Here is a 26292-nt window from a genome sequence, read left to right on the forward strand (position 1 = left end):
TCCATTTGCTGGTCCTGGCGGCCAGTGGACATGGATGAACGACATTGCCAGTGTAAAGTCACATGAGGGAGGAGTTGCAGTGGTTGGCCATGAGATGTTTGAGTGATGATCATTCTACATTAGAAGTGTCGATTGTGCAGTGGTCATGCAAGTGTGCACTGCTGATGGCTATGTTGAACTCTCCTCACATACCTGAGATGCATGTGGGCATAGGTAACCACTAATTTGGCGTAGGGCAATGTGGGGAAGGGAAAGCTGTGGATTTTGGCAACACTAATGCTGACAAGCAGGTTTGGTCAGTAGGAGTAAACATGAAACTTCCACATGCTGCAAGTAGGCATGGTTGAAGTAAAGAAGGGCTCTGTAATGAGGCACATACTTCCATCAGTCTACTAGGAGGCCTTCAATTCTCATACATGTCCGTACGTATATATGATTACCTACTCCCCCAATCCGTAAATTGATGCTGCGCCTGATATGAACTGCCATGATTGCACAAAGCATTGAATGTTAGTCAGCTGTGCCTTTCTCATTTCAGAGTGCCCAGTGTCAATGGGTGAGGTATGTGTGGCTGACCATATTTTGTCTGTATGCCTTTGAATTCACATATGCTTGTTCTGCCAGATAGTTAGGCCTCTTAATAGTGTTAACTGACTTTTTGCAGATGAGGACGCAGCAGATGAGGATGTTGAGGAGGAATGGGCAGATGAAGCACAACCTTTCACCAATGCAGCCCGGGGTGCTGTGCCTGGTGAGAATCCCCTTGTGTTGCACTCTATCATTAGCAGGCCTGCCGACTCGTTAAATGATGCTGCCGAATCTGATGTGGAGGGCATGCTGAGGGACATGGTAGAGGACCACTGGGTAATCTGGATGCCATGGAGATCCTGGAGTTCCTTGAGACTGCGGAGTCAGAGAAGGAGAGCCAGGAGACCCTGGGCCTGTCAGTGGGAAGCCCTGCATCATGGTGGCATCAGTGTCTGCAAATTTGCCTTCAACCATCATGTAGCTAGCAGTGGGGTCTGGTGTCCGTCGGAGGGTTGTAGATAGCCTAGCGCATAGCTCAGATTCATATTATTGTAAAATGAATGAGTCTGACCAGATGATTATGGATGCTAAAATATAACCTTTATTATTATATGATCACATACAGTCTGATCTAGGAAGTATCTGTCAATACAAGAAATTCCTTATACAATCAAATGCCCTCTGTCCTAGTACATCAATAGGACGGTTAAACCATAAATTACTGCGGCTACTCTGCTAATGTATCAATTCAATATTATTGTTGCCCTTTTTCCAACACATGTTTCACCAGTGCTAGGTCTTCCTCAAGCCTGGGCCAATAAACAGGTGTGTTATATATTGTACATTTACTCATTCTTTTTACAATAATACAAATCTGAACTATACGCTTGGGATCTGGTGTACATATTTTTGAGATAAAGACCTTAGCCTTGGGAGAAGAAAGGCTGATGATTTTCCACCAGGCTAAAATCAACAATTGAGCAGCAGAGACTGGAGCAGATGTCCGAGAGGAAATTAAACCTGGTATGCTGTTTGATGGTCAGAATTATATGTATGTAATTAGGTTACCATAGTTTTATATTAGGAATCACATTTTGCCCAGTAACTTTGGAGCAATGATACTTACAGGAATGGCACATGTATCAATGTATAGCGTATCCCAAGACTGTTTTGTTGCTATCACAATTCGACCTTGGGGACAAGATTACAAGCTAAAATGTGTTTTAACCCCCCAGAAAATACCACAAAACCAAGATATGATAACTTAATAAGTAGATATCTGGGTAGAAAATCTCACGTCCATAACTATTATAATTTATGTATAAACTGTGAAAAACTGCTTACCAGACAGGAGTTACAAGTGTGGCATGATTAGGGAACACAAAAAAAATATGTTAGGTTTATGTGTACAATGAAGAAAGTTGCCATGTAGTAGCTTTTTAGGTGAAACATTTAAAAGTGTCAAATGTACATGCTGGTGGGTGGATTCCTCCCTCCCATCACTTCAACCACATAATCTCGGGATGCTAGACATAGACTGGGGCTGTGCCTTGGGAGTGCAGTGGACCGTGGAGGTCCAATTAAAATTCAGGGCTAATAAGTTAACACCTTCTGATTTAAATATTTCAGAGGTGTGGCTTTGAGGTTAAACAGTGACTACACAAACTAGAGGGGGAAGAACTCCCTAAAAATCATCTGGGTGAAGACAGAAAGAGGGTTGCAGAATTTAACCTTGCCAAAAGAACTGCTTTAAATCATCTGGTTGAATACCGAAAGAGGCCTGCAGAATTTAACCTTGCCAGGAAAGCTGCTTGATAACTGGGTGGAGTTATTGAAATCTTGATGGAGATTTAACATTGCTTGAGGGACAGCAATTGATAGAGTATAAACTGACTGGACCCTATGACCAAGGAGAGCCCAAGAGAGGGGTGAATGCGGTAGGGTGATGACTGAACCAGGGGAGGCTGTGTGACTAAACCCCTGTGTTTCCCTGAGCATGCAGTCTTGATGCCTTTCCTGATAAAAAAAAACGAGATTCTCAATTTAAGTAGCTTGTCTAACAGAGGCAACTGTGGGTATTTGTTTGACTTAATACCTTCCCCTTAGTTAATGGGTGGGAGTAGTCCCCAAGTATATTATGATAAACAATAACTCAATTCCCCTACAGCGTTCCTACTCAAGATTCTTGACCGTGTGGCCTACATTCAAATTGCAGAACATCTAAAGGCACATCCTATCTTAAACGACTATCAGTCTGGATTTCAGGTTGGGTATGGCACTGAGACTGCACTACTTTAACTCAAATCTAAATTGATGGCCCTTATGGATAATAGGGAAGCATCCCTGCTTATGCTGCTTGACCTTTCTGCGGCCTTCGACCTGGTGGACCACGACATCATGGCCACCAGGTTGTGCGAAGTGGCTAATTTTTCACCTCTGGCCTGCAAATGTGTACTGTCTTTCCTTAATAACCGAGACAGAGTCTTCTGTGGCAATGCGGAATCGGAACCTATTGTAACAACTTGTGGCGTTCCACAGGGTGCCTGTACATCTCCCTGTTTCTATAATATATTCACAGCCCCTTTCTTTGCAATGCTGGATACCGAGAATATAATCTTTACCAATTATGCGGATGACACGCAATGTGTCATCGTGCTTACTGGCTGTCACAGGGAAGATGAATTAACCATTAATAGAGTGTTTACTCTCATTGAGGCCTGGATGGTCCATAACAAACTAGCATTGAACAAATCAAAAACGGAACTACTTGTTATAGGCTCATCACATACCATTAACAGAATGCGGCCAAAGTATGAGAATTTCCAGTTGGGAGGAGAATCTATTAAACCCCTAAAGAAAAAAAAGTTAAAACCCTTGGAGTAACTTTCAATCAATATATGACCATGAAACAGCATGTCAGCAGTCTTGTATCCTCATGTGCATACTACATCAAATTGTTCGCACACCTAAGGCCATTGATCTCACAGGAGAACGCTGAGACTATTGCGACAGCAATAGTAGGTTCTAAAATAAGACTACTGCTCTAGCCTACTCATGGGTATCAGTAAGTCCGACTGTAATAGGCTGCAGGTATGCCAAAATGGGGCTGTCAGAGCTGTTCTGAATCTTAAATAGAGACCATGTCACATCGGCAAGACGTGAGCTACATTGGCTGCCAGTGACCTCTAGATCTCTATACCGAACTCTGACTATTATACATAAGTGCAGATCCGGAAACATGCCTGAATACCTACAACAGTTGCTATCCACAAAAAACAATGTGCGAACATTAAGGTCGAACAATCAGCACTCTGTCTGAACCAATATGCCACACTGTCAGGGCAGCTAACTCAGCCTTTGTCTTAAATGGACCTAGGGCTTGGAATGCTCTTCCTTTAAAGATGAGATCCATTGACTCCCTAGAATTGTTTAAGAAGAGCCTAAAGACATATTTGTTCAACTAAATGACTCTGAGACAGTTATAAATTCTCTTCTCCGCAATGGCTTTGCATCCCGGACTCTTTTACTTGTTATTCGTTGTTTGTGTCTTGTAGTGCCCTCACGCCCTCGGGTTCATGGCCGCGCTATATAAATGTATTAAAGTAAAGTAAATAGCCAAATAATACGGGGCGATTTTGATAACATCCGAAATTAACAAAACTCATTCCCTGGGTGGATAAAAACTATAGTCTGTTCATGTAATTGGGTACATCTGATTGTCTTGTCAACCCCAGAATTCCCTAAATGCAGGGGGAAACCTTGTACAAAAACAAAATTACTAACTGCCACTATTCCTCAGATCTGTCCTTTAAGCATAGTGGTGCTGAATTTAACTGAAGGTCTGGGTTTGGTGCTGGGTAAGAGAAGTGCTTGGCTAAATGAAACAAAGTGTAATTCCTAATTGAAAATGCACACACTCTGAGAGTGAGAACGTCAATGTGATTGATAGATTTTGTATTGCTTCAGGGCGAAGGAGGAAGAAGGCTTCTACCAATCCACAATATTATCAAAAGTCTATTGTGCTTTCAACACTGCTAGCATTTTCGAGTGTGCGGGAAAATTAAACATACAAAGTGCTGCATGTTTGACTTGGTTTTGAAAATAGAAAAATTGTGCATTTGATTTCAATCTTAACCTCATCAATGAATGCTAATGTTCATGATCTTGTAATGTTCCAAGGTATTGTTTAATTTTGAAATAAAGGGGTTTGTGGAACAGGAGGATTGAACTGTTTATTTGGCCTGTGTTCCATGTATACGAGACCCAAAAGTGAAATCCCAAGAAGTGAGTTTTTGTATTGAAGCTTTGTTTTGACAAGGTGGCATGTGTAATCATTTGATGCAAATATTCATTGAACCTATTATTTAATACATATATATTCTTTATTTAGCCCGGACTGTTTCTTGGCTTATTGGGGACATAGGGGGAGAGATCTAGGTGGCTCTATGAGTTATAGGGCTAGCAGAATCAAACAAATGATATATTGAGTGGCACTTTAATCTGGGGGTAAACTCCCCATGTTAGGAGTAGTCTCTAAATATAGTGTTGGCTTTGAAACAATCCCTGCATGAAGAGTTGTTGGCCTCAAGAGACCACCAGCGGCAGGAGTTGAACACCTTGAGGGAAACACTGCATGTGGAGAAGTTGGCCTGAAGGAAATCCCAACGTCAAGACACAGAATCCCATAGTAAATGTTGCAGATGAAGATTTTGACAGATTCCTTGTGGCAATCTATGCATGATGAAATGTTTGCCACAAGGGACAATCTCTGCCAAGAGATGATTCCTTGAGATATCTCAGCTTGCAGTTGGAGACTTCAAGGGGAACCATGCACGGTGATTCTTTGTCTACTTGTGAGATCCATTACAACGAACGTGTAGTTATTCAGGCCCACATGCATGCATCCCTCTCCCTAGTGGCCATAGCCAATACGGACCAGGCTTTGGCATTGCATGGTCAGAGTGCAGCATGGCAAGATTGACCACAGGATGGGGGTTCCATTTTAACCACACATGTGATGTCACTGGACATGTCCCCAAACACCCCTGACATCTTGCCACGACCACAACTTGTTCATATGCCCTGGTGTCCATGAGCCAGTGCAGGGTTCATGTATATTTTTATACCACCCACCTACCCCTGGAAGGACATGTTTTTATGATACATTTTTAACCCCTGTACAAGGTGGCCTGTATTTGATTTGTACCTCCATCCAAGGTGGATGGTATTCTTTATTTTTGTCCTCATCGAGGGTGGGCTGTATTTTATTTTTGAGTCCTCCCCTCATTTCAGGGCCATTGTGCTCTCAAGGACAGTGAGTCAACTGTTCATGGTAGTGAGCACGATTTCAGACTGTGGGACTGCACATGCGACCATGATCAGTGGAGTCAACTGACGTGGTGTTGTGGACTGCCACACCCTTCCACATACAGATGAACATTCCATTCTACCTTGATGTGTATTTGTGCAATCTGTCAGACTCCTTTAGCTGGTCCAAAAATATGCACAATGTTATTTCGGGTATATGGCCTCATGCAGTGCCCACACTCCCTGAGCGAGCCCCTCAGAAACCTATTTCCTTCCAAGTCCCCATTACTTCTGCTGGACACTGACCCTCCTAGCACCAATGCTGAGGCCCAGTGTTAGGTGGAGATGGTGAGGGATTAACAGCACCACAGATATACCACCAGGTAAGGTTGTGGACTTTCATAGATTTATCTGGCTCGTGACATATTCATCCCAATTGTGCCATGACATGGCACTCGTAGGGTTTGCATGGATGATGTGATTTGGTGATGATTGGGTGGTAGTCACTGTAGATGCGAGTTGTCCTACATAAATTGTGTGTACATGTCTCCTTGATCAGCAATGCCTGTGCTTTGGTTTAGTGGCTGCACATCCACGACTTGCTGCTAGAAGTCAGTCTCCTTGGGCTGTTCTTGTGAACATGTTTACGGTGAAGCGGGGGCAGTAGTTTCATTTTTAGTGTGGAATTCAATTTGTACTCCTGTCATGCCATCCTTACATGCCATCTCCCGACATGCGTCATGTCCAGTAGCCACTACATGGTCGGGGGTGGACTGCCTATTGGGCACTCTGGTAATTTCACAGTAGGCCTCTGCACCCAGGGCCTCATTTGTGTGGTTTTCCACATTTTCTCATGGAAATCAGGTTGGCCATGTAGTAAATGTATGATATGGGGTCACTTTTGGTATAATTTCTATGGCCCATTTTGGTTCCCACTCCACCACTCTCCATGTTGCATGGGCATGCTAAACACCTGACTGACACACCACATAGGTGGATGATCAAGTTGACATGTATGCATGTGGTGATGTGTGTCGTACCCGGTGCATTGTTGGTGAGGTGCAGGTGTTGGAGGCCGTAATGTCCTTCCCATGTTTTATGTGTTATTTTGCTGACGTGTTCCCATTAATATGATCAAGGGTTGTTGATGGAGGAGTGTGTTACCGTACCTTTTTATTTCTGTTTGTGTATCCTTTGGTTGGCTAGTTTGCTTTCTGGTATACCTGGACAGCATCTTCATGAATCGAAGTGGGGCATGTTGAGGGTATCAGCGACATGCATGTGGAGGGGGTGGGTGGGCAGCTGTTGGTATTCTGTATTGCAGGAAAACATTCATGGCAGGACCATCACCAATGGTGTGAGGGACACATCATCAAGATGGAAGTCCGGTGATTCAGTTTTTCCCCTTGATGCATGCCAGTTTGGGGGGGGGGACATGGTATGGGCCCATTGTGCCAGGGGCTGGCCTCATTATGCTTTGAATGTTTGTCAGGGGTGTGGGTATCAGAGACATGCATGTGGAGGGGGTGGGTAGCTGTTGATATGCCGTATTGCAGGAGCACATACATGCCAGGACCATCACCAATGGTGTGAGGGACACATCATCAAGATGACAGTCAGGTGAGCCCATTTTCTGCATTAGACGCATGCCGCTCAGGGGTGCAGATGGTATGGGGACATCGTGCCAGGGGCTAGCTTCACCATGTCTTACATATTTTGCCTGTTACATGGTAAATTTGTATTCCACTTGAAATGAATATGGCAGTGGTTTGTGCACTTCATGTGAGGAATGTCAATGGGGTGGCATTGTACTTCTCATGCTGTGGGACAGAGTTTGGCAATCCGAGAGGCACATTCTTAGGCTGTTATGGTTAAGCTGAATTAGCCCGATTGCATCATTGAAGGCCATCAGGGATGAGCCTGTCTGTTCCACAGGGGTTGGAATTCATGTGAAGTAGGTTTCTACTACCTGGTTGTATGTATCCTGTCCCTGTGCTCATTGGCCTGCTAAGGGAATGGATTGTGCCTGTGGATGAGGGCATATATGTATTTATACATATATTGTATTTGATCCACTGCAGTACCGGCAACCAGTGTAGACTACGCTGATAGTCGTAGATAGAGGCTTTCCATGGTAGGGAAAGATCATACGTATGGCCCAGTTCTGGGCCACCTAAAGATGTTGGACTTGATAGAAAGTAGGACATTACAGTAGTCCAGCTTCGAATTAGTAAGAACACCAACAACTATAGGACTGTCTTTTTCAGAAATCAAAGGCAGTATAAGTTTTAAAAGCTTCATTTGGAAATACATAGACTTAAGGATTGTATTCACATGTAAATTACATCCTAAACTGGCCTGCCAAATACAGCCTAGATTTTGTATAGACTGAGTATATTTGGTAGGTAATCCATACAAAGTAGGGCAGGGAATCCCTGATGTAAGATTGAACAATTTCTTTTATGGACCTAGAATAATAACATGTTTTTGAGGAGTTCAACTGAAGTTTGTTTTCTAACATCCAGCAGTGCATTTTTTTCAGCTCACTTTGATATGATAGGCTATTTATAACGCACTTAATACCCAGAGGTTTCTAAGCACGGACCTGGGGATCGAACCCCATTTGCTCTGTGTCTTTATTCCAAGGTGAGCACGTTTCCCCTGAGCTATCCTCCCAAAACCAGACTTTACCAGTCGCTCCACTGCCTCTGCTGGTTGGGTTAGGCGAAGATAAATCTGGGTATCGTCAGCATAGGAATGATACTGTAGATTTAATTGCCTAAAAATATTCTGCAGAGGGCGAATGTAAACATTGAAGAGCAGCTGCAACAAGGATGAACCCTGCTGGACTCCGCAAGTAACTGGCAGTGCTTCGAACAGGTAGGGACCAAACTTGACTTGTTGCCAATGATCAGTAAGAAATTACTCGAACCATCTGATGACTTTTTCAGATATATATGCCAGTGATAGAAGTCTGGTTTTAAGTATGTCAAAATCCACTGTATCGAATGCTGCAGACAAGTCAAGCATGACGAGCATGCTAAACTCGCCCTTGTCTGCAGCTTTGAGAAGGTCATCCCAGACTCCCACCAAGGCCGTCTCAGTACCATGGCCTTGCCTGAATCCGGACTGATGAACGTCCAAAATATTGTCTTCTAAAAAGACTTGCAGTTGGGAAGTAACTACTTTCTCCAATATTTTTGCTGGCCAAAGGGGGCCTGCAATTGAACGATAGTTGGAGGGTTTTATGGTCCAGGGTAGGCGTCTTAAACAATGGGGTGAGATATGATTTGTTTAGGGCTAGTGGTAATCCCTTGAATCAATGATGCAGTCACAAACGGCTGTAAAGGGTTACTAAGCACCTGGGCATGTAGTTTGGCTAAACAAGCCGGAACAGGATCAGAAGAATGGTTTATTGGCTTAGATGGAGTATCAGTTTTTCAACGGTTTCTTCAGTTACCGGTGAAAAGAAGAATTCTGATATATGTTCATTAGGATCAGCCTCATAATTTTCCTGAGACCCAGTTTGCAAGGATAGCGCCTGAGACTCTGTTTAATCTGATTTACCTTTTCTGTAAAGAACAGATCAAATTCATCTGCCATTAATTGAGAAGGTGGCAGGCTAACGTTCACACAGCCAAGTTGAGAGAAATGTTGAATAGCTGAGAACAATGCTTTCAGTCTGATGTCGGCTTGATCTGTCTGTGTAGACCTTGAGATTTAGCGAGTAAAATGTCATCCTTACAGATTTTCTAAGCAGACTTAACTTTGACATGATCTTTTATAATCCATCATGCACCTCTACTGCTATGCCACAAAGTGAGGCAATATTATGCAGGACACAAGATGCACAATGATTTTGCATACTACCGTAGGTGCATATAGCAATATCCCACATGAGTGGTCATGGGAGTCGAAGCTTGAGTTTATCACTTCAAATGTGTGCTCCACTATGTCCCTAGTGACTGTCTACTGTGTTGTGGTGCGTCTCACCGGGGGTGGCAGGATTCCTGATGAGTCAACATGACTGGTGATGGTGAGTAGGCACTGTCCCCTGCAAAGGGCAAAGGAGTAAATGGTTAATTGCATGTATTGTTATTTCTTGTGTTTCTCTGTGACATTTGACTGCTTGTGTGTGCGTGATAGTTGATACTCACCCACCAGCCAGGTGTTTCCAAGGGTCCCCGATGCAAGGTCCTGGTATATGGGGGAATGGTGGAAGATGTAGCTGTCACGTGTGCATCCCCGGTAATTGGAATTGAAATGCATCTTGTGTCTCCTGGTATCACAGATCATCTGCACATTGATGTAAATGCCAATGTTTCCTGTTGCAATGTATGTGCTCAGTGTCTCGGGTGGGGTTGCAGCAACATGGGTGCAGTCGATGGCTCCCAGTACCCGCAGAAAGTGTGCAAATGCATAGAATTCCTGGCACACTCTCCCTTGCCTGCAGTGCGTGTGGCATGTGAATGTGCCTATTCACACGTGCTAGGATTCAGCGCAAGACCTGATGGAAGCACCTTGATTCTGTGGGCTGTCATATGTTGCCCACAATGGTTGTGGTGTGCTGGAATTATTCTGTGGCCAAGAAGTGTAGGACTGATACCATTTTGACCAGATGTTGCATAGCCTGTAAGCACATGGTGGGTGATACCAGGTCATTCTCCCACCCCTAAACAGATGTAGAATGACATGGCGAGGTAAGTTGTATCTTTCATGCACCTCCTCACCTTGCATCCCAAATAATGTTTGTGGATGGAATATTCTGGGCCTTCTCTTCATCCTCCTCCTCCTTCCATGTAACAGTATCAGCGCTAGCAATGCAGGATCTGGTATTGTTGCAATCGTATGATCATTGGTGTTGCATTGCGATTGTATACATGAGCTTTCATTGGGCTTTGTGACGAGTAACGGGTGTTGGTAAGATCGCAAGATGTGCATTCTTCTTTGGAATCTAGACAATTGTGCGATAGATTCTGTGAATATCGTATGCTTAGCGCTTGATGGGGCACGTTTGTTGTTTGCACAGTGCCTCCCTCCCCACACCCATGTACTTCCTAATTTTCCTCCTTGAATGGGGATTTTGCATGTGCAGCCCACTATTTAGTTCTTTGCACTGGCCCTTCACACACGCTGCACTTTGTCACACAAAGCGATCCTGCACAGCACAAATTGAGAAGGGCCAATGCAAAGCCCGATTTGTGAATCAGATGATGCCATTTAGCACCACGCAAAGTGAATTTTTGCAGCAAAGTCACCTTGCGCTACAACAATGTCTTTGTAAATGAGGCCTATTGTAGAATGAAGTTTCCAACCATAGCATGGTTGAAATCACAATTTCATTTAAAGACAATTTTCTTTTCAAGATAATTCTTTTGATCCATGACCACTTTAGGTTCCAGTTACACATTTATTTTCTTTGCGTTGTTTTTTTTAAAGTGCATTTGTCAAATGTATTTGGATCTTTTCTCCTTTTGTAAAAAAAATAAACACATCCAAGGGGCCATGCCATTGTCGAGGCGCTCTAGAGCACTGACAAGTACTAATTGTCAGTGGTAATGTATTCAGCTGTCCGTCTTTGGAGGATTGCCAAGTGTATAGTGACCTCATCTAAACATAAGTGTGTTTCCATATGGAATAGGTACAAGTCAGGATGGTCCCACATATCGTGGACAGGCACAGAAGATTGTGCATTAACATATACCATTTAGTGACACTAACCATTTTAGTGCTTCTAAGCCCTATACCTGGGCAACTTGCAAATAATGAGAAGATGTGACTGCTATCCCCTGAGTTCCAGAAAGAGTCAAATAATAAAATGTATTGTTTTTGGCCACTTTACCAATTAAAACTTCCAGGGACGTCATTTCACCAAAATGCCAGGGGTAGCGTAAGTCACATCACACAACCCTTAACCCACTGATCACATAACAATAAGTGATGACATTTGACCCTGCCCCCAAGTGACATCACGGGAAGTGATGGCAAATGACGTTCAGATTTTTCAGATGCTTCTATCACCTGTGTTTCCAGACGCTCTCATTTCCTACAGATATAAGAACCAAGGTATAGAGGGAGGCGTGATTTGTCCACGATCACATTTGAGGAATGTAATTTTCCATATTCTACGTGGGGTCTATATGTAAAACATACATAATGCAGTACTTGTAACAGGGTAACCGAAATCTCTAACGCAGGCTACAGCAAGTGTATGAAACATCTATAGTTCAATTGACACAGAAGTACTAGTTATCTATGGCGTTGCTGTGTTAAACCAGCCAAAAAAGCACCGACCTGGGGAGGCGTGCACTGCTTTTTACCCAAGAGCAAAATGTTGCATATGCAAGACCTGAAAATGAAATCATTAACCAGGATTTAGTATAAACAAAATTCCCTGGTTATAAAGTTTCTATGACTCAGCTACCTCTAAGATAGAAGAAACCTATTAGACTGATATGTATGCACTCAAGGGAGTGCACCTGATAATGTTATCTTTGCTGGAGTATAATAAATCATTGCTGCACACATAAATCTGTGGAACCACACAGTTGTTTTAAATTGAAAACAAGTTGCTTCTCACCTGGAGACTCACTGGCAGACTTCAAGGCACGCACTGCACACTACCCCTTTGTCAGACAATGGCGTAGCACAAACTTTGAGGGCCCTCCTGTAGGCCATGCTGTGGGGGCCCTCCAAAGCTCCTTAAGAAATAACAGGGCCCGCCACAGCCCAAGCCAGCTTGGACCACCATGTGTGTGCAATGTGCATGATGATTATGCCGCTGCAGGGGCATGCACTACTGCAAGTGAAAGAAGTAAATGTGTTTTTAATCAAAGCTTTAATGTTTCACATAGCATAGAAAGAATGGGACGGTGCCTGGTCCACAAATAAGTGGTGGCTGGTGGGTTGTTTTTTTGGAGGGTGTAAATATTTGCCACAAGCATGCGATTGCGACTGAGCCTAGCGAGGGAGCCCGAACTAACTAAAATGGGGTTGGCGGTTGGGGGGGGAATTCTTCTCCCTCCCTGAGAAAATGTTTTGAATAATGGGTTACACAGCACACTTTTTGAAAATGTGGGCAAAAGGCCAACAATTTGGGCAAAAGGCGAACAATCGGTTTTGTAGAGTGTAGGGTAAATCATGAAAAAAGTACAATAGATGTAGGTCACCAAAAGTGCATGGGGCATTTCCCAATGCGTTATCGTACTTGTCCCTGCAATATATGCAAGTATAAAAAACATGTTCATGCTGGCTGTGCCCATACATTTCCATGCTGTCTCCACCAACATATGCTAGTATTTCCATATAAAGCCATACTCGTGTTCGCTTTAAAATGTTCTTTTATAGTATCATCACTGGCACTGGGCACAAATCTGGCTCTGCCAATACATGCCAGTACTCCTGTGTAAGAACATACTCCCGCTGGTTTGGTCATTAAAAGTGACAGGTCACAATATGAAAACCTGTCCAAACTGGTTCCAATGTAAGCCAGTCTAGACAACACTTATCATGCTTGATTCATCATAGATGCACAGTTAATAAAAAGTCATGCTACAATAAAAAATATACAGGCCGCTACAGCAAAACATCAGTCTTGCAAAGTAACACTACATATCATGCTTGCTTTTTTTAAAGATTCAGGGTGAGAAATGTCATGCCACAGTAAGCAATGGCTACACTGACTGCACCAAAATGCTAGTCTAGCCAGGTAATAAAACTCATGAACTTGGCTTTGCCCGAAAATACCAATAAAACATGCAAAGTCAATAAAGTATGTGTCAAAAATGCTCTTGTGATCCCCAATCTCCCAGGGCCTGTCTCAGGATAGCTCAAAGGCAAGACGACACAGAACACAGGTTCGATCCCCGTGTCCGCGCTTAGAAACCTGTGTATTAAGCACATTATAACATGTCATCATATCATGTCTTACACACGTGCACACATGCCTCCCCTTTCACCCACCCGCCACTAACCTAAACATCGCCTCTCACATTCATTCACACTGTATTCACCATTCACGCACACACCGCCACCCACCCACCCACAACATTCAAACAAACACTACAAGCTTTCATACTCATTCACCCACCAATCGCTCACAGCTTCTCTTACATCCACTCATTGCATTTTCTACACCGGCACACATCCACCCACCCAGAATTCAAAAATACACCATCACATTCATACTCATTCACCACCAGTCACTCACTCATACACCTTTTCCTACCTTCACGCACTGCATTTTGCTGTGCAAAACATTGAAGAACACACCATCACCTTCATATTCCTTCACCCATCAGTCAGTCACTCACACCTTCTCTTACATCGACTCATTGCATTCTCTACACAGGCACACACCCACCCAAAACATTCAAAAACACACAATCACATTCATACTCATTCACCCACCAGTCACTCACACCTTCTCGTACATGCACTCATTGCATTCTCTACACATGTATACAGCCACCCACAACATTAAAAAACACATCTCCTTCCTACTCATTTACCCACCAGTCCCGTGCACGTTGTCTTACATCCATTCATTGCATTTTCTACACAAGCACACCCACACACATTCGAAAACACACCATCAGCTTCATACACATTCACCCACCTGTCACTCACATCCTTATCTTACATCCACTTAATTCTTTACACAGACACACACCCACCCACAACATTCAAAAGCACACATCACATCCCTTCATGTTCACCCAACATTCACATACATACGTCTGACAGGCACTTCACACATGAAGCAATATAAAAAAAATGTTTAGAGCCTTCTTACCTTTTTCTTGCAGCTTCATTCCATCCTTCGAGGCCACCCACAGCTCCTCCGCGCTGCTCACAAACAGGAAGCTATGAGCGCTTCCTGGTTCCTGCATTTGAGCTGCAAGGAATCTGAGGGAGAAGGGGTTGGAGGTGGCATGTGACATGTGCCATATGTCATAGTCCGCTCCAGCACCAACCCCTACTGAGCGTGTGCCTGGCCCAGGCTTCACCCTAAGGGCTGAGGACTAGATCAGGGACCCCCAAAACCTGGTGTGGCTCACTGCAGGGGCTGTGGGGGGGCCCGCTACACCAGGAGCTTTCATTTATTTTATTCTTTAAAATCATTGGCACCGAGTCCGTCTGCCCAGAACGTCTGTGCTTTCAAGCGAGGAGCTGCCGTTACAGCCACTGTTATCCCGTGGAGAAATGTTTGTCCTGTTTCTATTGCTGTTGGAACTTTGCATAAAAATTCCTTTCCCGCGCGGGGCGCGGCACTGAGTCCCAGTCTGCCCAGGATCGGTCGGAGCATCGGAGACCGGCTTGGTCGACTCCCCAAAGAATGGCCCGGTCATTGGACCCCAGACCCGCCATAAGACGCTTCACCAGCGCCGGATGCTAAATCCATGGACGGCCATATCACAGAAAGGCACGGCAGGTAGTAAGGTAAGCAAACAAGTGGTTACCCTAAATACTCCTGCAGCCCCCTTACAGGTATCTGTCCAAGTGCACCAAGCTGCGTCCCATGTTATTGCCGGATCTGCTGCGCATTCACATATGTGTAGCTGCATGTCCAATTAACACACAAAATGACTCAAATCGAAGAACCAATACGCCCGGTTGCGTTGCTATCCCTTGTTAATCTTGCACCGGTGTCGACATTTGAGAGCGTTGCGGACCATAAACTATTGCCAATGCATGCAGACTCGCCTGACAACTATTTTTCCCCGTTTGATATAACTGATGCGGAAATTATGAGTGTTTCAAGCTTGGTGCAGGATAAACTTACAGACGTCCACCACGATCCATCCGATTCAAATACTGCTGATGCGTGCTTGAGCAAAGGCTCAGTAACCTCTGTGCCAGCATGCATCAGCTTGATTTCCCCTACTGGATCTGGTGCTCGATCAGAAAGCGAGACAGGGCTCTCTGGGCCATCTATAAATGTGTCTGTTACCCTGACGCTGAAGTCTTCTTGCCCGTCGCCCTGTCCAACGTTCAAACGCTCTTCGCCCTCACCATCGCTCAATCTCTGTCGAACTCCAGGTTCCTGGAAGCCAGAAGTTCCACCGCAGGCGTGAGAAGCATTTCGCAATGTGATGTTGCTCCAGATTCTGACGACTCGACCATGGTAATTGCTTCCGAAAGTCCAGTAAAGAGTTCGACAGCAATTTCTGAGGCTCCTTTACTATCACAATCGAAGGATAAACGTCATAATCTGTCTACCTCGCAGGCGTCATGAACTAATGAGTTGCTACTACCAAAACAGATGCAATCTTCTATGAAACAGCAGTGTCCTCAAACAGCCAACCTTGCATCGGCTGCGTTAACACCGACACCCCAGCCATCTCTTCCATGTGGCCAACAAGGGAATTCACAAAAAATGGTGAGCTTGGCTAAACAGCTTGAAGGACGTAATAGCCCTAAAAGAACAAGCTCGATCATCGCTCCAGCGACCTCGCCAAAGTTTCAAACCCCAAATAAAGAGCCATTAAGATGCACAAGTCCAAGTGCTCACTATTCTACGACTCCAAGTCCGAAAGCAAGTCCCTCAGTTGCCACAGCCATCCAAATTCACAATAATGTGCTTGAGGCATCATCTCAAGCAATTATACCATTTGTGAAATTGTACGTACGAAGCAATGAATGAAACCATCCGTGACCAAGGGGCAATGCTAATGAACTTAATTGGGGCAAATTGATAACTTCACCTTGTATTTAAAGCAACAAATGCAAGTTGAACCGGAACTGACCACACAATGGCAACTGCGGCTTGGTGACTTAGCTACATTCCATCATGGGCGAAACGACAATCTGATTACTGGTCTTCTAGACGCAATAAAAGAGATGACGCAAAAGGCCAATCCAATGGAAAACGTATGCGTCTGTATGTCAAAAAAGCTTAGTGCAGATAAGCTGGCCCCTTCTGCTTTGCCAGGATCTCTTCCTCAGAATTCCTGCACAACACATCTACTTCAGAGCACTGATCCTAGCAATGTGATGAACGACTCCCCAGAAGTACCATCCACAACTATAATCAGCGATCTGGGATCGGTAGACTCGATCCCACTACCACCAACTGACGTGGATCAGCTCCAGCCTCTCGCGAAAAAAGATCTGTCTGCTTTGGTTGGTGCCGAATCTCTTACTGGCGCGACGCATTGAGACCACAAAATCAGTTACAACCTGAGCAGCATGGTAATCCGCTCTCTTCATTCAGCATTTTTTCTGGCCCTGCCAAAACGGGCTTGGTTGTAACGCTGCCGAAAATAAAGGCGGCCGCTTCTTCTGATAAGTTGTCGGTGTCTTCCAGGAAAGATATGAGTTCTATTGTAGCGAAGAAACCTAAAACGAAAACCACATTACCTGGCCAAACATCTACAAAAGATTTCATAAGGAATCTGACGTCTCCTTCAAGATTGGGTCTATTTGAGCATAATTCTGGTTTTTGCAGAGGAGCTTCTACTAAGGAGAAAAACAGTCAGCTGCTGCCTGCGAAACCAGTAACAAAACGACGACTAATAAGTTTTGACGAGTGTCTGTTACTTCTGTGAAATCTGCATCGCCCAATCTTGCGACTTATCTACGTACTCATCTTCTGATGATGAAAATTCACGGAATTCTGGTGTGGCGTCAAGTCTTGCCACACGACCTCCTACTCGACCAGCACAAAACATTGAGAGCTCTGTGCCCTTGAGGCGACAAGTGGAGCAGCCGTTAATTTCGGCCGCCGAAAATAGCAAATCTGCAAAATCTGTTTCAGATGCCCAGAGTTTAAATCCAAAGTTTACTTCAAATCAACAAACAGTTAATTCACTTTAAACCAAGTGAAACCATGCAGTCAACTACAGTTGTAAACTAAGACTACTAAGACTACAGAACATCCATAGAGATGACAAGGAGTTCAATCTCAATCAAATGCAAATGTGCTGAGGTTGTTCAAATGTGTGCCACCGCTCCGTTTGATTAATTCAGACGACATAAAAATCATCGAATATGTCACAGAGCAGTGTTCCGATACCGTTCTGCTTCACATTGAATCAGCGGGGGTTCGCAACACGATTCTCAAAGCTACCAATGATCTCTTGGTGTTTGGCTTTGATATTTCCCTTGAACCTGATCATTCAAATCACAACATCGAGATGGCTGATAAATAGAGTGCAAATAACTTTATTGATGTGACTCAATTACAGAATCTTATGAGCTCTGCATCAACACAAGGTCATTTGGGGAACTCCAATGCCAACCAGGGAAATCCTAAGAGACAACATGCACAGGAGTAGCTATGATTGGAAACACGAGGCACAATACTCTATTCTCTCATGGAACACTCATGGTTTCAAGCATTGGTTTAATGACTTTCAAGTCCCACTTGAAAACGTGTTTGCAATCTGTTTACAGGAGACATGGCTGCTTGAGGCCCCTATGAGAGCTGGATATACCACGTTAGTTAATCCAGCTATAAAAAATGATCAAGGAATACCGAGTGCGGGTTTACTAACAATGGTACGAATAACTCAAGTTGATCAACGCCGCTGTGTTTAAATCCAAATCCATATGTACAAGGATCTATCATGTACACAATGAATTGTAATTTAGCGGCAAAAAAAACATCTTTTGATTGTCAATTCAACACCATGGGCAAATTAATGGATGAGGCAATATTGATGTATAATAATTTGACAATCATATGTTGGAGACTTTAACTGCTCATGGTTCCAATATGACCAACAAACACTTGTAATCTACGCTCTATACATCTGAGCCAATTTGCTCCGACAGACGAATATATGGTTGACTGGTGGCAAATGATTTCCTCTGGCAATAATGCCAAACATGGTTGTGCTATTGTGAATTATGTGGATGCGCTCTTAAAATTCCCCCCCTGAGTTGTGCCTAAGAAGTCGATATTTTGCTGTATTAACAAATGCTGGTGAGATCAAATTTGTTCTAATTTTTTGTGTGAAAGTTCTTCATAGAAGCATGAGACTTTTTTTTGTGTTTCCTTCTTTAGGAGTGTGAGAGGGATGGTCATTATTTAATGTATTTATAGAATTTGAAACAAAAGATTTTACTTTATGTTAAAACTAGCTTTTTTCAAATAAATCAAATCATTGGGGTCGCAAGGGAGTCCCGTTGTGAACCCCAAGTGACGTCCCAGGCAACTTCTGTTAATTCAGTCCCTCCTCCGTAAAAACCCTACTTAACACCATTGCTTTTCTGATCACTCGACGGTACATGCTGAAAGGAGTGGAATTAGGCTTTCCTTTATAATACTGCAGTTATCTGTGCCTAAATCAGCATATCATGCTGGGAGTGTGTTTAGTTCAAGAGATATATGTTTCATTAGTTATAAATTCTATTTGCGTTACTCTCCCTTACATGGGCGTATCGGAGGCCAACAAACAAGGTTACGTCTTTATTTTAAGGACCCCGCAATCCCAAGGCCAACACTAAAACCAGCGGCCCTCTCTCCAAGCTCCAACTGCCATTCTTCCAACCAGGTTCTAATTCCAGCTGGGGCTGGAGGCAGGATGCTACTAAAGGAAGTAATCTGAGAATTGTTGGAGGAAGGCACCAGAGAACGGCATGCGCTGGCTAACAAAGTCAAAGATGAGAAGAGTCATAAGGTGCTGAGAAGTTGAGGTGAGCACTTGAACCTTGACATGAAGAGAAATCTTGAGGGGCACTTGGCTCACAAGATGCTGATAAGCCAAGATGAGCCCTTGAACCCTGAGGGGTAGAGTTGTTGTGAATCCCATACGACCGAGCAAGATATGAGTATATACCCTGCACAATCATCTGATTGAAGAGCCGAGCCCCGCATTGAACACCAGGGGAGCTCTCAGAAGCCGTTCCAATGCTGTGAAACAAAAATGCACATTGTGTTAAATATTCAGAGTAGCACACAACTAAAGGAAAAATCGTGATAGTTTACAAACTGCACATTTTCACAGAAAACATTTAGCAGATAGAAGCCAAGCAGATAGCATTGTAGCTTGAACGGCAGCTGTGGAATTAAGAAATGTGCATGTGTGAACATTACTGATTTCAGTGACAAAATAAGATGGAAGACATTGCGTTACCCATAAAACAGAATGCGAAGCAGATGTGAATAAAATGGAGTTGTCCATTATGATTCTAACACGTTAATCTTAAAAGCTCAAGGATGATCAATATTAACTACTTTCCTGAGCAAAGCACCAGCTTTGTGTGTTTCTTGAAAAGTCCGCTTTTGGCTTCCGTTAATGAAGCAGACATCGATCTGTTTGATCTGTGGAGAGTTACTCAAAAGTGCCACAAGGCCAGATAAGTAAATCTTATATGATAGTTTATTTATATAGCGCCTATACACAAGGTGTTTCAAAGCGCTTCAAGGCAAGGGAGGGAATAAGAAAATATGACATTATTACAGGCCATGAACAGTAAGGATGTGAAATTAACTATCGTACTCGGCCTGACGACATTTCAGATAGTGCAAGAGCTAAGACATAGATAAGGAAGGGAGGGGGAGAGTGGGAAGGAAATGGAAACAGACAGGCGACTACCATACTAGGTCCGACGACATTTCTGTTAGAGACGGAGAAAACAAAAGGTGAGGGAGAGGGGTGCAGAAAGGGAGGAAGGAACAAGCGACTATCGTACTAGGCCTGATGAGATTTCAGATAGTGCTGGAGGGGGAGTGGATGAACAAGTAAGGGTAGGGGGGGGAGACAGACAAGATTGCCATCATACTAAGTCCAGAGACAATTCTGATAGAGTAAGTGCATAGAAGAAGTAAGGGGAGGAGATAGAAAAGGGAGAAGGGAAAGGAGGAGAGAACAGAGAATTAGCAGTCAAAAAAGTGGAGAAGCAAGAGGCAAGAGGGGTGAGTGAATACAATTGCAGAAGTCAGTAGTAACACATAAGGTTGCAAGCCAGGATACAAAATGAAGAAGGGAACAGCATGATTCAGGGCCACCATGAGTACAAGATGCAAAGGACGTCCAGCATGAGAGTTGAGAAAGGGTGACGCACGTGAATCAATGAAGTCCACAAAAGTCAAATCCAGCATTGGCCAATGATGGTGATTGTGAACCCAGGATGCATCAGGACAGACTACTGCAGAAGTAGGCTAGAGGGGGAGCAGGGTAGAAGAATCAAGCAAAACAGGCAAGACCTGTGAGCGAGAAGCGGGGGCACAAGAGAAAATCACAGGGGGACCAGAGGGGATGGCCTGTGGGGACAGAGGGAGTAAACACATGTTGGTGCATGCTTACCTGCTGTCTGAGCAGGGGGTCAGGCCCTGGGTTCTCCTGTTCCAAACAGGAATTGCTCTTTTCTTCATCTGCCCTTCAGACCGCCGGGCGAGGGACACCCTTGATCTAAGTGAAGAGCAGGAAGGAAGAGGCAGGAGTAAGAAGGTGGGTGGTGCTTAGGCTAGGTGACCTAGAGTCCAGATTTCTTAATGATGATAGCCTTACCAATGCCAGAGAGAAATTGAAAGAAATTGACAAAGCATTCGACCAATTTGCTGCCATCACGTTAGAGAAAAAATATTAAAAATTGGCAAAAGATATCAGCAACTTTAAAATAGAACAAATCTACCCGTATCTCTCAGCCGAATACAAAGACAACAAGGAAAAGAAAAGACTGGCCAATCAAACATCTGCTACCAGAAGCAGACGCAAATGGGTCTCGTTCTCAGATACCTTGAGCTCGGACTCATCAGGAGACCCCCAACCAAAGCAGAAATAAAAATAGACAACAAGGGCAATACCAGCCACCACATCAGATGCCTTTTTTAGGGCAAATGGCCCCCAGCGGAGCATACTTGGGGCCACCTCCGCCTCCACAAGCAATGCAGCTTTTCAACTACCCCCAGTGGGGACAACGCAACCAGAGGAGGACCACCAACCGCAGGTTCTAACCGAGATCCCAATATTCAATCTATCGGGATGTACACTCTCCAATGACGAAATCTCCATCCTTACCAAAGGATTGTCCTTTGTACCCACCAAACACACAGACTGGTTCAAACTGGACACAGAATTATTCAATCTATTCAGGAGTATCAGAAGAAAAGTATACGTCAAAGACCTCCGCCCATAGCTAGATGACACAGGCCTAAGAGTCAAATCCACATTCAACCCTATGGAAAACAAGGTACCTAGATTACCTGATCACATTTGAGAAATGCATCTCCAAAGAAATCAAAAAACTCCAAACCAAACCTCAACAGATGAGACACAATCTCACCACAGGTGAACGCAAGGCTTTGACAACTCTAGCCGCAAATAAACAACTGATCATCAAAGCAGCCGATAAAGGCGGAGGAATAGTTATCCAGAACATCACGCAATATAAAGAAATGGTAATGGAACTACTGAATCAAGAAGGTAACTACAAAAAACTCAGGAAAGACCCCACAGCGGATATCGAGCACAAAATCCAGGAAGCAACAAGATATGCACTAGAACAGGACTGGATTACAGACCGAGAAGAAACCTTCCTCAATACCTCAGAAAACAGGACGCCAGCATTCTATGCCCTTCCAAAACTTCACAAAAACAGACAAACCCCTCCAGGAAGACCCATTGTGTCAAGCTCTGGATCAATTCTTGAACCCATCTGTAAGTTCATAGACCATTTCCTGAAGCCACTAAGCCAGCAAACACCCACCTACCTAAGAGATACGATGTCTACCATCACCAAGTTTGAAGGACACCATTCAACAACGATCAAGAACTTCTAGTCACCATGGACATAGTACGTTTATTTACGAGCATTCCACAAGAAGCAGCGGTGGAATGCGTAAGACATCACCTTACCCACTGTATGATCCAGAGAAGAGTTCCCACTAACTTTATAGTGGAACTCCTTGAACTTGCTCTGACTAATAATTTCTTCACATTTGACGACAATTTCTATCTTGAAACAAACGGAACGGCTATGGGAGCAGCATTCGCTCCTAGTCTGGTGATAATGAATGTGAACGCCTGCACGTCCTTGACACCTCCAACCCCTTTCAAGACAAAATCACCTCATGGTATAGATATATCGATGATGTCATTCTAATATGGAATGGGGACAGAAATAGTCTAGACGAATTCTTCAACTGGCTGAACACCAAGACACCAGAAATAAAATGTACCTTGCAAAGCAGCAGCACTACTATTAATTTCTTGGACCTCACCATCACAGCAAAAAACGGGACCCTAATGTGCAACCTTTTTACCAAAGAGACGCACAGAAACACCTTGCTCCACTACAACAGCCACCACCCGAGAAGTCTACGGGACAATCTTCCATATGGCCAATTCTTGAGGCTAAGACGTAACTGCACAGAAATGGACCAATATAATAAACATGCCAAGGTTCTACAAAGTAAACTGGAAGAAAGTGGATACCCCAAAAAAATCATCAGGAAAACTACAAAGAGAGCAAAATACACGGCCAGAGCAAGCCTGCTAACACCCAAAATGGCTAGCACAGACCAGGACGACAAGATCACATTCCTCTCCACCTTAAGACCTGACACAACCAAATTGAAAGGTATATTGAAAAAATTCTGGCCCTTGGTGCAACTGAGCCTGCCAGATGAAAAAATACCCAGAATGGCGCTCAAAAGATCTAAAATCCTCAAGGATATGTTATCACATGCCAGAATAGAGACCAAGACGCAAAGATCAACGATTTGGAACATGCGTGAAAGGGGCCACCACCCCTGCGGCACATGTACAGTGTACCGGTTCACCAAGAAAATTAATTCATTTAAGATCGGGGCCAAAGACTGGCAACTCAGAAAGTTCACCAATTGCAAAATAGCAAACGTGATATACATAAATGCCCATGTGGCCTCCGTCATGTAGGACAAATCCACAAAAGAATAGGAGAACATAGATCTCGGATTAGATGTAAAACCTTAACAGCTCCCATGGTCCAACACTATACTGAAAATCACCATGGTCCCGATGACATCTTCTGGTGGATAGCAGACTCAGTACCAAACACCAGCAATGCTATCAACTCACTTAACCATAAAGAGGCCTGGTGGATCTTACAATTGAAAAACACAACCAATGGACTTAATGAGGAAGAATTCACAGGCTACCGTAGATAATCACGCTACCAAAATGTCCATGCTCCTGACTACTCTCTATAACCAGAGGACGTCCACTGCCCTTATAAGTTAGGTTTCCCTCTTTTAGGACACATTCACGCCCTGTGTCCTTCACGTACCTACCAGTTACCATGGCCTTCGCACGGCCGCAAGAACACCATCTAAGACACTTCATTTGTCCACGCATGCGCTACAGGGTAGCATTTTTCAACACGATGTCACACGTACACTCAGAAGCGCCACTGCTTCGTTTGTCCGCGTACATGCGCAGCTGTATACAAGAACGTACACTACTCTCCCTGAGCATGCGCACCCCGCTCCAATGAAAACAGCTCGGTACAACGTCTTTTTATATACTGGTCCCCAGCTGCATTTCGCATTCGCAGCTCTACAGGAGAACACATAATCTCCTGCCCAGGACTTCATTTCCAGGTAATGCTAGACCTAGCCCTGTGCATCTCCTCTCCACAGGGCTTCCTCCTGCCATTTCACTAAATTTCGAACGTGCTTTCTTTCTTTGCACTCCACAGGAGCTTAGCCTTTGGCGACCATTTTTGTGAAACCAACCACATTTTTGGCCCTCCATTCCTCAAACGGATGCCACACTTCCAGCATCCACTTTCAGTTCCCTTCCACCTTGAGGACACTGAAAGCCGACCACAGCCTGTGGACCTTGTTACACACCAGTTATACAGCAAATCTAAGACCCATCCAGCATTGCCGTCCCCCAGGTCAGTTCCGTGCATCCCTTGCTTTTATCCCAATTGTACTAATGGTGTACCACAATTTTAATATAGTTATGTCATGTGCATAAGCTTTTTAACCCCACTTTAGGCACTAATAGAGTCCCCCTATCTCTCTTCCAGGGAGACCTATTCCAGGCCCAAGATGAAGGCATCTTGCCGAAACGTCTAAGGACCAGCACTCAAGACTCAACCTGGTCCCTCCATCCTCTTGATTCAGATCTAGACGTCGACCACGTGTTAGGTCACCCTCTAGCCTGGCTACATACAACCTAGTGTTATACAATTTACTGTTTTCAGCCTGGTTGTTCTGTATTGAGTACTTATACTATCACCTGTCACTACAGGTGGTGGTTACACACTGATATTAAAGCACTACTATGTTTTAAGCAATGTATATCTACAAATCAGTTGCTAATTCAGTTACATTTAGGATTTTGTGAAGACTAAAGACTAACTACCCTTAATGTACTGTATTCTTCTACTTTCTACAAAATCAAAAAAATTACAACTGCATGATTTTGAAATGCATCCAACAGCAAAATAAAATAAAAGCTGTATGATTTACATCTATTATTGCCTGAATTTCTCAATTTCCAAAGTACTACTATATTTAGAGTGTTCTTGCATGCATGTGACTTAATAAAATAAGTCTAGGCCTACTGCAGTCAATCAGTAGACCCCAGAACTTAGGACCTCAGAGCAAACCCCCTTTTTGTATACCTAGATCCACTTGCACCTGCTCCCCATCTACAAAAAGAAAAAGAGGATGGAGGGCTCCTTAAGTAGGGAAAAAGAGCAGCAACCAGGAAGGTACCAGGTGGGCGGGGCTTGCTAAGTCAGTAAAAAAAAGCAGCAACCTGGAAGGCACCAAGTGGGCGAGGCTTATGCAAATCTTGTTTCCATCTAGGTACACATGCAATGAAACAGAGCCAACATGTGTTTATAAATACGTCTGCGAGTGATGGGGTGTGGACAAACATGCTACTCTACACAGCTAGATTGATATATGTTTCATGGCCAGGCATGTTGTAGAGGTTTACGGAAAGCTGCAAGCGCAGGAAGCCAGGGGACCCTAAACCTAGACTGGCTGTGAGATGAGAAAGCAGCCATCCAAGACACTGGGTTATGCATGAAGTTGAACCATCCTAAAAAAAACAGTTAAAAGCAAATTTTGATTTTTGCATTCTTAGCAAAAGCAGACAGATAGCAAAGAGTCTGCATGTTGAATATGAGGTGGAAAATTCTGAGATATAGATTTGAAGAGCTGTCTGTGAGAATCAAAGGCTGCAAAGTTTACATACATTCAACATATGTTGAGAATGAATTAATTAAACTTTGCTATTTAATCAACCTTCTTAGATTAGAAACAGCAAGACTGGTAGACCAGTGTCAGTACAATTAAAATCCTTACCTGGAAGCTATTTCAAGCAATGCTTTGTCAGGATGCTAGTGTTTTTTAGTGTGAGGACATGGGCCAAAGCAGGTGCAGACACACTAGGGAAATGGAAGGGCTTTCATACGCTTTTTCTTTAGGCCCATCCAGTAGAGTGAAACATGTTTCAAGCATTGAAAAGTATAGTACAGGGAGTAACGATTGGGTGTGCGCTAGTCCCA

The 26292-nt window shown here is 43.8% G+C and overlaps 1 protein-coding gene across 6 annotated transcripts in view; it reads left to right on the top strand.

Annotated features, from left to right (window-relative positions):
* Positions 1-26292, top strand: part of LOC138491794 (multiple epidermal growth factor-like domains protein 6) — a 1495213-nt gene that overhangs the window by 1057870 nt on the left and 411051 nt on the right. The gene's annotated exons all lie outside the window — the stretch shown is intronic.

Source organism: Ambystoma mexicanum, chromosome 10, assembly GCF_040938575.1.
Source record: "Ambystoma mexicanum isolate Mex_15411 chromosome 10, UKY_AmexF1_1, whole genome shotgun sequence".
Classification (NCBI taxonomy): Eukaryota; Metazoa; Chordata; class Amphibia; order Caudata; family Ambystomatidae; genus Ambystoma; species Ambystoma mexicanum.